This window comes from Ranitomeya imitator, chromosome 4 (assembly GCF_032444005.1).
Source record: "Ranitomeya imitator isolate aRanImi1 chromosome 4, aRanImi1.pri, whole genome shotgun sequence".
Lineage (NCBI taxonomy): Eukaryota > Metazoa > Chordata > Amphibia > Anura > Dendrobatidae > Ranitomeya > Ranitomeya imitator.
This window is the reverse complement of record NC_091285.1, coordinates 89,908,214-89,923,026: the sequence shown is the minus strand read 5'-3', so window position 1 is coordinate 89,923,026 and position 14,813 is coordinate 89,908,214. Positions and strand designations below refer to the sequence as shown.

Below are 14,813 nucleotides of genomic sequence, written 5' to 3'. Positions count from 1 at the left end.
CAACCCACTGACTTTTTTGGGTATTTACCTCCGGCTGCAGTCTTTCCTTCATTTGCTGTGAGGATCTTTCCTCAGTGTCATCTTGCAGGCGAACTCCTTCCAAAGCCTCAATTAGCTGCTCCTTGTAGAGTCCTTTAAAACGGACTCCTACTTGACAGGGAGAAGGACTTGGGGATCCTAGTTAATGATAAACTTACCTGGAGCAGCCAGTGCCAGGCAGCAGCTGCCAAGGCAAACAGGATCATGGGGTGCATTAAAAGAGGTCTGGATACACATGATGAGAGCATTATACTGCCTCTGTACAAATCCCTAGTTAGACCGCACATGGAGTACTGTGTCCAGTTTTGGGCACCGGTGCTCAGGAAGGATATAATGGAACTAGAGAGAGTACAAAGGAGGGCAACAAAATTAATAAAGGGGATGGGAGAACTACAATACCCAGATAGATTAGCGAAATTAGGATTATTTAGTCTAGAAAAAAGATGACTGAGGGGCGATCTAATAACCATGTATAAGTATATAAGGGGACAATACAAATATCTCGCTGAGGATCTGTTTATACCAAGGAAGGTGACGGGCACAAGGGGGCATTCTTTGCGTCTGGAGGAGAGAAGGTTTTTCCACCAACATAGAAGAGGATTGTTTACTGTTAGGGCAGTGAGAATCTGGAATTGCTTGCCTGAGGAGGTGGTGATGGTGAACTCAGTCGAGGGGTTCAAGAGAGGCCTGGATGTCTGTCATGATCCCAATGGCAGGGGATCACTAAAGGACAAGCACAGATACAAACATGCTCTAGGGCGATGGAACCTGAGCTGACCGCGACCCTGAACCTAACACACAAATAAAAGTAGCCGGGGAACGTGCCTACGATGATCCTAGACGTCTCGCTCCAGCCAAAGATCTAACTTCCCCTATTAGAAGAAACACAGACCTCTCTTGCCTCCAGAGAAATCCCCCACAGAAATAGCAGCCCCCCACATATAATGACGGTGAAATGAGAGGAAAGCACATACGCAGTATGAAAACAGTTTCAGCAAAATGAGGCCTGCTAAAGCTAGATAGCAGAGGATACAAAAGTGAACTGCGCGGTCAGCGAAAAACCCTTCAAAAAACCATCCTGAAATTACTTGAACTCATGTGCCAACTCATGGTACATGAGGAGCAATTTCAGCCCACTAGAGCAACCAGCAGCAAGAAACACATATCTGCAGGCTGGACTAAAAACCAAATAAAGCAAAACACCAAAACAGGAAAATCCAAACTTAGCTTGACCAGAAGGTTCTAGGAGCAGGGAGCAGAGGTAACAAGACACACTGGATACATTGATAACCGGCGAGGAAATGCCAGCAAAGCCAGGTTAAATAGGAAACTCCCATATCCTGATAGAACAGGTGGAACCCAGAGACCCAGGAAAGACAAGTCACCCAGTACCATCAGTAACCACCAGAGGGAGCCCAAAAACAGAACTCACAACAGTACCCCCCCCTTGAGGAGGGGTCACCGAACCCTCACGAGAACCACCAGGGCGACCAGGATGAGCCCTATGAAAAGCGCGAACCAAATCATCAGCATGAACATCCGAGGCAACCACCCAAGAATTATCCTCCTGACCATAACCCTTCCACTTGACCAAATACTGGAGTTTCCGTCTGGAAACACGAGAATCCAAGATCTTCTCCACAACATACTCCAATTCTCCCTCCACCAGCACTGGAGCAGGAGGCTCAAGCGAAGGAACAACAGGTACCTCATACTTCCGCAACAACGACCAATGGAACACATTATGAATAGCAAACGATGCCGGGAGATCCAAACGAAACGACACAGGGTTAAGAATTTCCAAGATCCTATAGGGACCGATGAACCGAGGCTTGAATTTAGGAGAAGACACCTTCATAGGAACAAAACGAGAAGACAACCACACCAAGTCACCAACAAGAAGTCGAGGACCCACGCGGCGACGGCGATTAGCAAACTGCTGAGCCTTCTCCTGGGACAACTTCAAATTGTCCACCACATGACTCCAAATCCGATGCAACCTATCCACCACCATGTCCACTCCAGGACAATCAGAAGGTTCCACCTGACCAGAGGAAAAACGAGGATGAAACCCCGAATTACAAAAGAAAGGAGAAACCAAGGTAGCAGAACTAGCCCGATTATTAAGGGCAAACTCGGCCAGCGGCAAAAAGGTAACCCAGTCATCCTGATCAGCAGAAACAAAACACCTTAAATAAGTTTCCAAGGTCTGATTAGTTCGTTCAGTCTGGCCATTCGTCTGAGGATGGAATGCAGACGAAAAGGACAAATCAATGCCCATCTTAGCACAGAACGTCCGCCAAAATCTAGACACAAACTCGGATCCCCTGTCAGAAACGATGTTCTCAGGAATCCCATGCAAACGAACCACATTCTGAAAAAACAGAGGGACCAACTCAGAGGAGGAAGGCAACTTAGGCATGGGTACCAGATGAACCATTTTAGAAAAGCGATCACACACAACCCAGATGACGGACATTTTTTGAGAGACAGGGAGATCAGAAATAAAGTCCATGGAAATGTGCGTCCAAGGCCTCTTCGGGATAGGCAAAGGTGACAACAATCCACTGGCCCGAGAACAGCAAGGCTTAGCCCGAGCACAAACCCCACAAGACTGCACAAAAGAACGCACATCCCTCGACAAGGAAGGCCACCAAAAAGACCTGGCCACCAAGTCTCTAGTACCAAATATTCCAGGATGACCTGCCAACGCAGAAGAATGGACCTCGGAGATGACTCTACTGGTCCAATTATCCGGAACAAACAGTCTCTCAGGCGGACAACGATCAGGTTTACCCGCCTGAAACTCCTGCAAAGCACGTCGCAAGTCTGGGGAGACAGCAGACAAAATCACCCCATCCCTAAGGATACCAGAGGGCTCAGAATTTCCAAGGGAGTCAGGCACAAAACTCCTAGAAAGAGCATCCGCCTTCACATTCTTTGAACCTGGCAGGTATGAAACCACAAAATTGAAACGAGAGAAAAACAGTGACCAACGAGCCTGTCTAGGATTCAGACGCCTGGCAGACTCAAGGTAAATCAAATTTTTGTGATCAGTCAAGACCACCACACGATGTCTAGCACCCTCTAGCCAATGACGCCACTCCTCAAATGCCCACTTCATGGCCAAAAGTTCCCGATTACCAACATCATAATTCCGCTCAGCCGGCGAAAACTTTCTAGAAAAAAACGCGCATGGCTTCATCACTGAGCCATCGGAGCTTCTCTGTGACAAAACCGCCCCCGCTCCAATCTCGGAAGCATCAACCTCAACCTGAAAAGGGAGCGAAACATCTGGCTGACGCAACACAGGAGCAGAAGAAAACCGGCGCTTAAGTTCCTGAAAGGCCTCCACAGCCGCAGGAGACCAATTAGCAACATCAGCACCCTTCTTAGTCAAATCCGTCAAAGGCTTAACAACACTAGAAAAATTAGTTATAAAACGACGATAGAAATTAGCAAAGCCCAAGAACTTCTGTAGACTCTTAAGAGATGTAGGCTGCGTCCAGTCACAAATAGCCTGAACCTTGACGGGATCCATCTCAATAGTAGAAGGGGAAAAAATATACCCCAAGAAAGAAATCTTCTGGACTCCAAAGAGACACTTTGAGCCTTTTACAAACAAGGAATTGGCCCGCAGGACCTGAAACACCTTCCTGACCTGCTGAACATGAGACTCCCAGTCATCAGAAAAAAACAAAATATCATCCAAATACACAATCATAAATTTATCCAGATATTCACGGAAAATATCGTGCATAAAGGACTGGAAGACTGAAGGAGCATTAGAAAGTCCAAAAGGCATTACCAAATACTCAAAATGGCCCTCAGGCGTATTAAATGCGGTTTTCCACTCATCACCTTGCTTTATTCGTATAAGATTATACGCACCCCGAAGATCAATCTTAGTGAACCATTTAGCCCCCTTAATGCAAGCAAACAAATCAGTCAACAATGGCAAAGGATACTGATATTTTACGGTAATCTTATTCAAAAGACGATAATCTATACAAGGCCTCAAGGAACCATCTTTCTTGGCCACGAAAAAAAAACCTGCTCCCAAAGGGGACAAAGATGGACGGATATGTCCCTTTTCCAAGGACTCCTTAACATAATCCCGCATAGCAGTATGCTCTGGCACTGACAGATTGAACAAACGACCTTTAGGAAATTTACTGCCTGGAATTAAATTTATAGCACAATCGCAATCCCTGTGAGGAGGAAGCGAACTGAGCTTAGGCTCCTCAAAAACATCCCGATAGTCAGACAAAAACACAGGAATCTCAGAAGGAGTAGATGAAGCGATAGAAATCGGAGGTGCATCATCATGAACCCCCTGACAACCCCAGCTTAACACAGACATTGATTTCCAGTCAAGGACTGGATTATGAGTTTGTAACCATGGCAGACCAAGTACTAGAACATCATGCAAATTATACAGTACCAGGAAGCGAATCACCTCCTGATGAACGGGAGTCATACGCATGGTCACTTGTGTCCAGTACTGAGGTTTATTCATAGCCAAAGGTGTAGAGTCAATTCCCTTCAAAGGAATAGGGACTTCCAGAGGCTCCAGACTAAACCCACAGCGATTGGCAAATGACCAATCCATAAGACTCAGGGCAGCGCCTGAATCCACATAGGCATCGACGGAAATGGATGATAATGAACAAATCAGAGTCACAGACAGAATGAACTTAGACTGTAAAGTACTAATGGCAACAGACTTATCAACCTTTTTTGTGCGTTTAGAGCATGCTGATATAACATGAGCTGAATCACCACAATAAAAGCACAACCCTTTTTTCCGCCTATACTTTTGCCGTTCACTTCTGGACTGAATTCTATCACATTGCATTATCTCAGGTGACGGTTCAGACGACACCGCCAAATGATGCACAGGTTTGCGCTCCCGTAAACGCCGATCAATCTGAACAGCCATAGTCATAGACTCATTCAGACCAGCAGGCGCAGGGAACCCCACCATAACATCTTTAATGGCCTCAGAAAGGCCATCTCTGAACTTTGCAGCCAGAGCGCACTCATTCCACTGAGTAAGCACCGACCACTTCCGAAATTTCTGACAATAAATTTCTGCTTCATCTTGCCCCTGAGAGAGGGCCAACAAAGCTTTTTCAGCCTGAATCTCTTGGTTAGGTTCCTCATAGAGCAAACCCAATGCCAGAAAAAACGCATCCGCATTAAGCAACGCAGGGTCCCCTGGTGCCAATGCAAATGCCCAATCCTGAGGGTCACCCCGCAGGAAAGATATAATTATCTTGACTTGCTGAGCAGGGTCTCCAGAGGAGCGAGATTTCAAAGAAAGAAACAACTTGCAATTGTTCCTAAAATTCAGAAAACGAGATCTATCTCCAGAAAAAAACTCTGGGACAGGAATTCTAGGTTCAGACATAGGAGCATGTACAACAAAATCCTGTATATTTTGAACCTTAGTGGCAAGATTATTCAGGCTGGAAGCCAAACTCTGGACGTCCATAATAAACAGCTGGGATCAGAGCCATTCAAAGATTAAGAGGAGGAAGTAGCCAGGCTGCAATAAGGCTAGGCAGCGAACTCTGAGGGAAAGAGAAAGAAAAAAAAAAAAAAAGAAAAAAAAAATTTCCTCAGACTACTTATCCTCCTACTTCAGCCAATACAATTAACACTTTGTGGGCCGGTTATACTGTCATGATCCCAATGGCAGGGGATCACTAAAGGACAAGCACAGATACAAACATGCTCTAGGGCGATGGAACCTGAGCTGACCGCGACCCTGAACCTAACACACAAATAAAAGTAGCCGGGGAACGTGCCTACGATGATCCTAGACGTCTCGCTCCAGCCAAAGATCTAACTTCCCCTATTAGAAGAAACACAGACCTCTCTTGCCTCCAGAGAAATCCCCCACAGAAATAGCAGCCCCCCACATATAATGACGGTGAAATGAGAGGAAAGCACATACGCAGTATGAAAACAGTTTCAACAAAATGAGGCCCGCTAAAGCTAGATAGCAGAGGATACAAAAGTGAACTGCGCGGTCAGCGAAAAACCCTTCAAAAAACCATCCTGAAATTACTTGAACTCATGTGCCAACTCATGGTACATGAGGAGCAATTTCAGCCCACTAGAGCAACCAGCAGCAAGAAACACATATCTGCAGGCTGGACTAAAAACCAAATAAAGCAAAACACCAAAACAGGAAAATCCAAACTTAGCTTGACCAGAAGGTTCTAGGAGCAGGGAGCAGAGGTAACAAGACACACTGGATACATTGATAACCGGCGAGGAAATGCCAGCAAAGCCAGGTTAAATAGGAAACTCCCATATCCTGATGGAACAGGTGGAACCCAGAGACCCAGGAAAGACAAGTCACCCAGTACCATCAGTAACCACCAGAGGGAGCCCAAAAACAGAACTCACAACAGATGTCTTCCTGGAGCAGAACAATATTGTATCATACAATTATTAGGTTCTGTAGAAGGACGTAGATCTGTGGATTTATTATGATGGAATATAGGCTGAACTGGATGGACAAATGTCTTTTTTCGGCCTTACTAACTATGTTACTATGTTACTATGTTACTTCATGGGCCTTTGTTTGTAGGTTCATCGCAGTCCAGTTCTTGTACTCTGCGGTGCTGGTTCCCAATGTTGATGGGCCTTTGTCCTCCATTCCTTCTGCTCTGATCCCACTGCTGCCAACCAGTTTGTGACGGGGTGTACAGCAGAGCAGGAAGGTACAACAGGCCGAGGGATGATCCAATGAGATTTATTAAAGCAGGGAGCATACAACATCAAATATCCATAATGTCCTTCAAGTCCACCAGAAGTCCACAATAAGCCCAAGTAAATGCACAGATCTGGAGGTGCTTTCCAGTAATCCCGCACCCGATAAACGAAACAATAGTCCTTCCACGAGTCCAACAGAACAGATTCGGGGGCACCTCCCGATAATCCTTGTGCCAGCTAACAAAGCAATAGTCCACATGAGTCCAAGGGATCCCAAAACAATCTCACGAACGACGAGATATGTCCTCAGCTCAAGTCTCATCCCGTTCGCTTTCGCAGTCACAGATGGACGTGGGGTCTTGCCTCAGCTAAGAATCCCCACTCCTTCCCCTTTAAGGATCAACTCACATCTGATCTCAAAAATAAGAATGGATTGTCTGAGCTCCTGGAATCCGCCCTTGAAGGGGGGTAGGGGTCACACCTTCTATTCAATGGTTGGGTCCACCTGAAGATTCTAGACTGGTCGGCTCCTCTAAGTCTATCTAGTATGTACATATGACTAGCCACCTGCTGTGAGAAAGAATGGCTATTCTTCACTAGTGGTGTTGACAAACCTTAATTACATTATAGCTTAGGGCTGCAAGTATTGGGGGAAGGAGACATATTGTTACAGGGGAACTCCCAGCACAAGAAAATACATAAATTACAGCTAATAGAAACCAGAGAACAGTTACATACATCAAATGGCATATTATTCAAATACAGGACAGGGCAAAAGTACATATCATGACAGACAGGAGGTGATTCGCTTCCTGGTACTGTATAATTTGCATGATGTTCTAGTACTTGGTCTGCCATGGTTGCAAACTCATAATCCAGTCCTTGACTGGAAATCAATGTCTGTGTTAAGCTGGGGTTGTCAGGGGGTTCATGATGATGCACCTCCGATTTCTATCGCTTCATCTACTCCTTCTGAGATTCCTGTGTTTTTGTCTGACTATCGGGATGTTTTTGAGGAGCCTAAGCTCAGTTAGCTTCCTCCTCACAGGGATTGCGATTGTGCTATAAATTTAATTCCAGGCAGTAAATTTCCTAAAGGTCGTTTGTTCAATCTGTCAGTGCCAGAGCATACTGCTATGCGGGATTATGTTAAGGAGTCCTTGGAAAAGGGACATATCCGTCCATCTTTGTCCCCTTTGGGAGCAGGTTTTTTTTTCGTGGCCAAGAAAGATGGTTCCTTGAGGCCTTGTATAGATTATCGTCTCTTGAATAAGATTACCGTAAAATATCAGTATCCTTTGCCATTGTTGACTGATTTGTTTGCTTGCATTAAGGGGGCTAAATGGTTCACTAAGATTGATCTTCGGGGTGCGTATAATCTTATACGAATAAAGCAAGGTGATGAGTGGAAAACCGCATTTAATACGCCTGAGGGCCATTTTGAGTATTTGGTAATGCCTTTTGGACTTTCTAATGCTCCTTCAGTCTTCCAGTCCTTTATGCACGATATTTTCCGTGAATATCTGGATAAATTTATGATTGTGTATTTGGATGATATTTTGGTTTTTTCTGATGACTGGGAGTCTCATGTTCAGCAGGTCAGGAAGGTGTTTCAGGTCCTGCGGGCCAATTCCTTGTTTGTAAAAGGCTCAAAGTGTCTCTTTGGAGTCCAGAAGATTTCTTTCTTGGGGTATATTTTTTCCCCTTCTACTAATGAGATGGATCCCGTCAAGGTTCAGGCTATTTGTGACTGGACGCAGCCTACATCTCTTAAGAGTCTACAGAAGTTCTTGGGCTTTGCTAATTTCTATCGTCGTTTTATAACTAATTTTTCTAGTGTTGTTAAGCCTTTGACGGATTTGACTAAGAAGGGTGCTGATGTTGCTAATTGGTCTCCTGCGGCTGTGGAGGCCTTTCAGGAACTTAAGCGCCGGTTTTCTTCTGCTCCTGTGTTGCGTCAGCCAGATGTTTCGCTCCCTTTTCAGGTTGAGGTTGATGCTTCCGAGATTGGAGCGGGGGCGGTTTTGTCACAGAGAAGCTCCGATGGCTCAGTGATGAAGCCATGCGCGTTTTTTTCTAGAAAGTTTTCGCCGGCTGAGCGGAATTATGATGTTGGTAATCGGGAACTTTTGGCCATGAAGTGGGCATTTGAGGAGTGGCGTCATTGGCTAGAGGGTGCTAGACATCGTGTGGTGGTCTTGACTGATCACAAAAATTTGATTTACCTTGAGTCTGCCAGGCGTCTGAATCCTAGACAGGCTCGTTGGTCACTGTTTTTCTCTCGTTTCAATTTTGTGGTTTCATACCTGCCAGGTTCAAAGAATGTGAAGGCGGATGCTCTTTCTAGGAGTTTTGTGCCTGACTCCCTTGGAAATTCTGAGCCCTCTGGTATCCTTAGGGATGGGGTGATTTTGTCTGCTGTCTCCCCAGACTTGCGACGTGCTTTGCAGGAGTTTCAGGCGGGTAAACCTGATCGTTGTCCGCCTGAGAGACTGTTTGTTCCGGATAATTGGACCAGTAGAGTCATCTCCGAGGTCCATTCTTCTGCGTTGGCAGGTCATCCTGGAATATTTGGTACTAGAGACTTGGTGGCCAGGTCTTTTTGGTGGCCTTCCTTGTCGAGGGATGTGCGTTCTTTTGTGCAGTCTTGTGGGGTTTGTGCTCGGGCTAAGCCTTGCTGTTCTCGGGCCAGTGGATTGTTGTCACCTTTGCCTATCCCGAAGAGGCCTTGGACGCACATTTCCATGGACTTTATTTCTGATCTCCCTGTCTCTCAAAAAATGTCCGTCATCTGGGTTGTGTGTGATCGCTTTTCTAAAATGGTTCATCTGGTACCCTTGCCTAAGTTGCCTTCCTCCTCTGAGTTGGTCCCTCTGTTTTTTCAGAATGTGGTTCGTTTGCATGGGATTCCTGAGAACATCGTTTCTGACAGGGGATCCCAGTTTGTGTCTAGATTTTGGCGGACGTTCTGTGCTAAGATGGGCATTGATTTGTCCTTTTCGTCTGCATTCCATCCTCAGACGAATGGCCAGACTGAACGAACTAATCAGACCTTGGAAACTTATTTAAGGTGTTTTGTTTCTGCTGATCAGGATGACTGGGTTACCTTTTTGCCGCTGGCCGAGTTTGCCCTTAATAATCGGGCTAGTTCTGCTACCTTGGTTTCTCCTTTCTTTTGTAGTTCGGGGTTTCATCCTCGTTTTTCCTCTGGTCAGGTGGAACCTTCTGATTGTCCTGGAGTGGACATGGTGGTGGATAGGTTGCATCGGATTTGGAGTCATGTGGTGGACAATTTGAAGTTGTCCCAGGAGAAGGCTCAGCAGTTTGCTAATCGCCGTCGCCGCGTGGGTCCTCGACTTCTTGTTGGTGACTTGGTGTGGTTGTCTTCTCGTTTTGTTCCTATGAAGGTCTCTTCTCCTAAGTTCAAGCCTCGGTTCATCGGTCCCTATAGGATCTTGGAAATTCTTAACCCTGTGTCGTTTCGTTTGGATCTCCCGGCATCGTTTGCTATTCATAATGTGTTCCATCGGCCGTTGTTGCGGAAGTATGAGGTACCTGTTGTTCCTTCGCTTGAGCCTCCTGCTCCAGTGCTGGTGGAGGGAGAATTGGAGTATGTTGTGGAGAAGATCTTGGATTCTCGTGTTTCCAGACGGAAACTCCAGTATTTGGTCAAGTGGAAGGGTTATGGTCAGGAGGATAATTCTTGGGTGGTTGCCTCGGATGTTCATGCTGATGATTTGGTTCGCGCTTTTCATAGGGCTCATCCTGGTCGCCCTGGTGGTTCTCGTGAGGGTTCGGTGACCCCTCCTCAAGGGGGGGTACTGTTGTGAGTTCTGTTTTTGGGCTCCCTCTGGTGGTTACTGATGGTACTGGGTGACTTGTCTTTCCTGGGTCTCTGGGTTCCACCTGTTCCATCAGGATATGGGAGTTTCCTATTTAACCTGGCTTTGCTGGCATTTCCTCGCCGGTTATCAATGTATCCAGTGTGTCTTGTTACCTCTGCTCCCTGCTCCTAGAACCTTCTGGTCAAGCTAAGTTTGGATTTTCCTGTTTTAGTGTTTTGCTTTATTTGGTTTTTAGTCCAGCCTGCAGATATGTGTTTCTTGCTGCTGGTTGCTCTAGTGGGCTGAAATTGCTCCTCATGTACCATGAGTTGGCACATGAGTTCAAGTAATTTCAGGATGGTTTTTTGAAGGGTTTTTCGCTGACCGCGCAGTTCACTTTTGTATCCTCTGCTATCTAGCTTTAGCGGGCCTCATTTTGCTGAAACTGTTTTCATACTGCGTATGTGCTTTCCTCTCATTTCACCGTCATTATATGTGGGGGGCTGCTATTTCTGTGGGGGATTTCTCTGGAGGCAAGAGAGGTCTGTGTTTCTTCTAATAGGGGAAGTTAGATCTTTGGCTGGAGCGAGACGTCTAGGATCATCGTAGGCACGTTCCCCGGCTACTTTTATTTGTGTGTTAGGTTCAGGGTCGCGGTCAGCTCAGGTTCCATCGCCCTAGAGCATGTTTGTATCTGTGCTTGTCCTTTAGTGATCCCCTGCCATTGGGATCATGACAGACATCCAGGCCTCTCTTGAACCCCTCGACTGAGTTCACCATCACCACCTCCTCAGGCAAGCAATTCCAGATTCTCACTGCCCTAACAGTAAACAATCCTCTTCTATGTTGGTGGAAAAACCTTCTCTCCTCCAGACGCAAAGAATGCCCCCTTGTGCCCGTCACCTTCCTTGGTATAAACAGATCCTCAGCTAGATATTTGTATTGTCCCCTTATATACTTATACATGGTTATTAGATCGCCCCTCAGTCATCTTTTTTCTAGACTAAATAATCCTAATTTCGCTAATCTATCTGGGTATTGTAGTTCTCCCATCCCCTTTATTAATTTTGTTGCCCTCCTTTGTACTCTCTCTAGTTCCATTATATCCTTCCTGAGCACCGGTGCCCAAAACTGGACACAGTACTCCATGTGCGGTCTAACTAGGGATTTGTACAGAGGCAGTATAATGCTCTCATCATGTGTATCCAGACCTCTTTTAATGCACCCCATGATCCTGTTTGCCTTGGCAGCTGCTGCCTGGCACTGGCTGCTCCAGGTAAGTTTATCATTAACTAGGATCCCCAAGTCCTTCTCCCTGTCAAGTAGGAGTCCGTTTTAAAGGACTCTACAAGGAGCAGCTAATTGAGGCTTTGGAAGGAGTTCGCCTGCAAGATGACACTGAGGAAAGATCCTCACAGCAAATGAAGGAAAGACTGCAGCCGGAGGTAAATACCCAAAAAAGTCAGTGGGTTGTGTGGTACGAGGAGGAGTTGGCATTTCTGGGAGAAGAGGCCACCATAGACGATAAGAGGGAGGCCATTCACAGAGCTCAGGAGATGGCATTGCTGGAGCAGATCGCTTTGGAAGCAGCTAGAAGCTCCAGACAGACTGTAACCTCAGCACCCACCATGAGGGAACTCCCCAGAGTGTCCCACAAAGACTTTAAGCCCTTTAATGAGGCTGCAGGCGACATTGAGGGCTTCTTCCAGGACTTTGAGCATCAGTGTTGATTAATGGAAGTCCCGGAAAGAGAGCGAATTCGACATCTTGTGGGGCTCTTAGAGGGTGGAGCTGCTGAAGCCTATAGAGCTATGGACCATCGGGGGAACTGTGAGTATGCGGCGATTAAACAGACTATTCTAGAACATTATGCTATGTTAAACCTTGTTATCTTATTCTTATAATTATGCTAACATACAAAATTAGCATATGCTTTAATCCCACTGCTGCCAGTATTATGCGGTCTTGAAATGTTTTTGTACTTATTCTTATGATTTTGCTAACATGCAAATTAACATGTGATTTAATCTTTTGTATTTGTATAATTTTGCGGTTTTCAGTTAAGATAAGGAATCGTAAAAATCATGCTGTTAAAGGTAGCATGGCCGAGTGGTCTAAGGCGCTGGATTTAGGCTCCAGTCTCTTTGGAGGCGTGGGTTTAAATCCCACTGCTGCCCGTGTATTATGACTTTGAAACTTCTTAGCTTATATTTATGATTTTGCTAATAGAAAAATTAGCATGTGTTTTATTATTTTGTATTTGTATGAGTGCATGCTTTGCTGTTTTGCAAAAGACAGTAGATAGAATAATTCCTTTTTCCTTTTTGCTTAGAGACCTATCCATTTTCCACCTTCAAGAAGTTAAAATGTAGGAAAATTCACTAAACTTACTCTAAGGAAGCTTTTTTCATGTAGTATATTAAGGTAGCATGGCCGAGCGGTCTAAGGCGCTGGATTAAGGCTCCAGTCTCTTCAGAGGCGTGGGTTCAAATCCCACTGCTGCCAGTAGGTCTTCAGAACATTTTGATCTAATTCAAATGATTTTGTATTTGCATGAGTGTGTGGGTTTCTGTTTAGGAAAAGACAGTTGATAGAATCATTGTTTTTTCCTATTGTTTAGAGACTTAACCATTTTACAACAGACCTGTAGGTTTAAATCCCACTGCTGCCAGTAGTAAGAGTTCCTTAAAACCTTTTTATCTTATTCTTATACATACGCTAATATACAAAATTAGCATATGCTTTAATCCCACTGCTGCCAGTATTATGCGGTCTTGAAATGTTTTTGTACTTATTCTTATGATTTTGCTAACATGCAAATTAACATGTGATTTAATCTTTTGTATTTGTATAATTTTGTGGTTTTCAGTTAAGATAAGGAATCTTAAAAATCATGCAGCTAAAGGTAGCATGGCCGAGCGGTCTAAGGCGCTGGATTAAGGCTCCAGTCTCTTCAGAGGCGTGGGTTCAAATCCCACTGCTGCCAGTAGGTCTTCAGAACCTTTTGATCTAATTCTTATGATTTTGTATTTGCATGAGTGTGTGGATTTCTGTTTAGGAAAAGACAGTTGATAGAATCATTGGTTTTTCCTATTGTTTAGAGACTTAACCATTTTACAACAGACCTGTAGGTTCAAATCCCACTGCTGTCAGTAGTAAGAGTTCCTTAAAACCTTTTTATCTTATTCTTATAACTATGCTAACATACAAAATTAGCATATGCTTTAATCCCACTGCTGCCAGTATTATGAGGTCTTGAAATGTTTTTGTACTTATTCTTATGATTTTGCTAACATGCAAATTAGCATGTGATCTAATCTTCTTTTGTATTTGTATGATTTTTCGGTTTTCGGTTAAGATAAAGACCGTTGATAGAATCATTGGTTTTTCCTAATGTTTAGAGACATGCCCTTTTTCCAACATGCACTAATTTTAAATGTTGTCAAATGTACTTCACTTACTCTAAGGAAGCCTACTTAATCATGCTGAGTATGACTCAGCAGTATGAGTTCTTGAAAATCTTTTGATCTTATTCTTATAATTATGAAAACAGACAAAATTTGCATGTGCTTTCATCCCACTGCTGCCAGTATGATATGTGCTTGAAAATTGTTTTGAACTTACTCTTATGATTGCATGTTAGCAAAATCATAAGAATAAGTACAAAAACATTTCAAGACCTCATAATACTGGCAGCAGCGGGATTAAAGCATATGCTAATTTTGTATGTTAGCATAGTTATAAGAATAAGATAAAAAGGTTTTAAGGAACTCTTACTACTGGCAGCAGTGGGATTTCAACCTACAGGTCTGTTGTAAAATGGTTAAGTCTCTAAACAATAGGAAAAACCAATGATTCTATCAACTGTCTTTTCCTAAACAGAAATCCACACACTCATGCAAATACAAAATCATAAGAATTAGATCAAAAGGTTCTGAAGACCTACTGGCAGCAGTGGGATTTGAACCCACGCCTCTGAAGAGACTGGAGCCTTAATCCAGCGCCTTAGACTGCTCGGCCATGCTACCTTTAGCAGCATGATTTTTAAGATTCCTTATCTTAACTGAAAACCACAAAATTATACAAATACAAAAGATTAAATCACATGTTAATTTGCATGTTAGCAAAATCATAAGAATAAGTACAAAAACATTTCAAGATTGCATAATACTGGCAGCAGTGGGATTAAAGCATATGCTAATTTTGTGTGTTAGCATAATT

General features: G+C 44.3%; 2 non-coding genes across 2 annotated transcripts; both read left to right on the top strand.

Annotated features, from left to right (window-relative positions):
- Positions 1–13,015: 13,015 nt before the first annotated feature.
- On the top strand, positions 13,016–13,097 carry TRNAL-AAG (transfer RNA leucine (anticodon AAG)). Its single transcript has one exon. It is a non-coding gene; the product is annotated as a tRNA-Leu (tRNA).
- Positions 13,098–13,496: 399 nt separating this feature from the next.
- Positions 13,497–13,578, top strand: TRNAL-AAG (transfer RNA leucine (anticodon AAG)). The gene has a single exon. It is a non-coding gene; the product is annotated as a tRNA-Leu (tRNA).
- Positions 13,579–14,813: the final 1,235 nt, after the last annotated feature.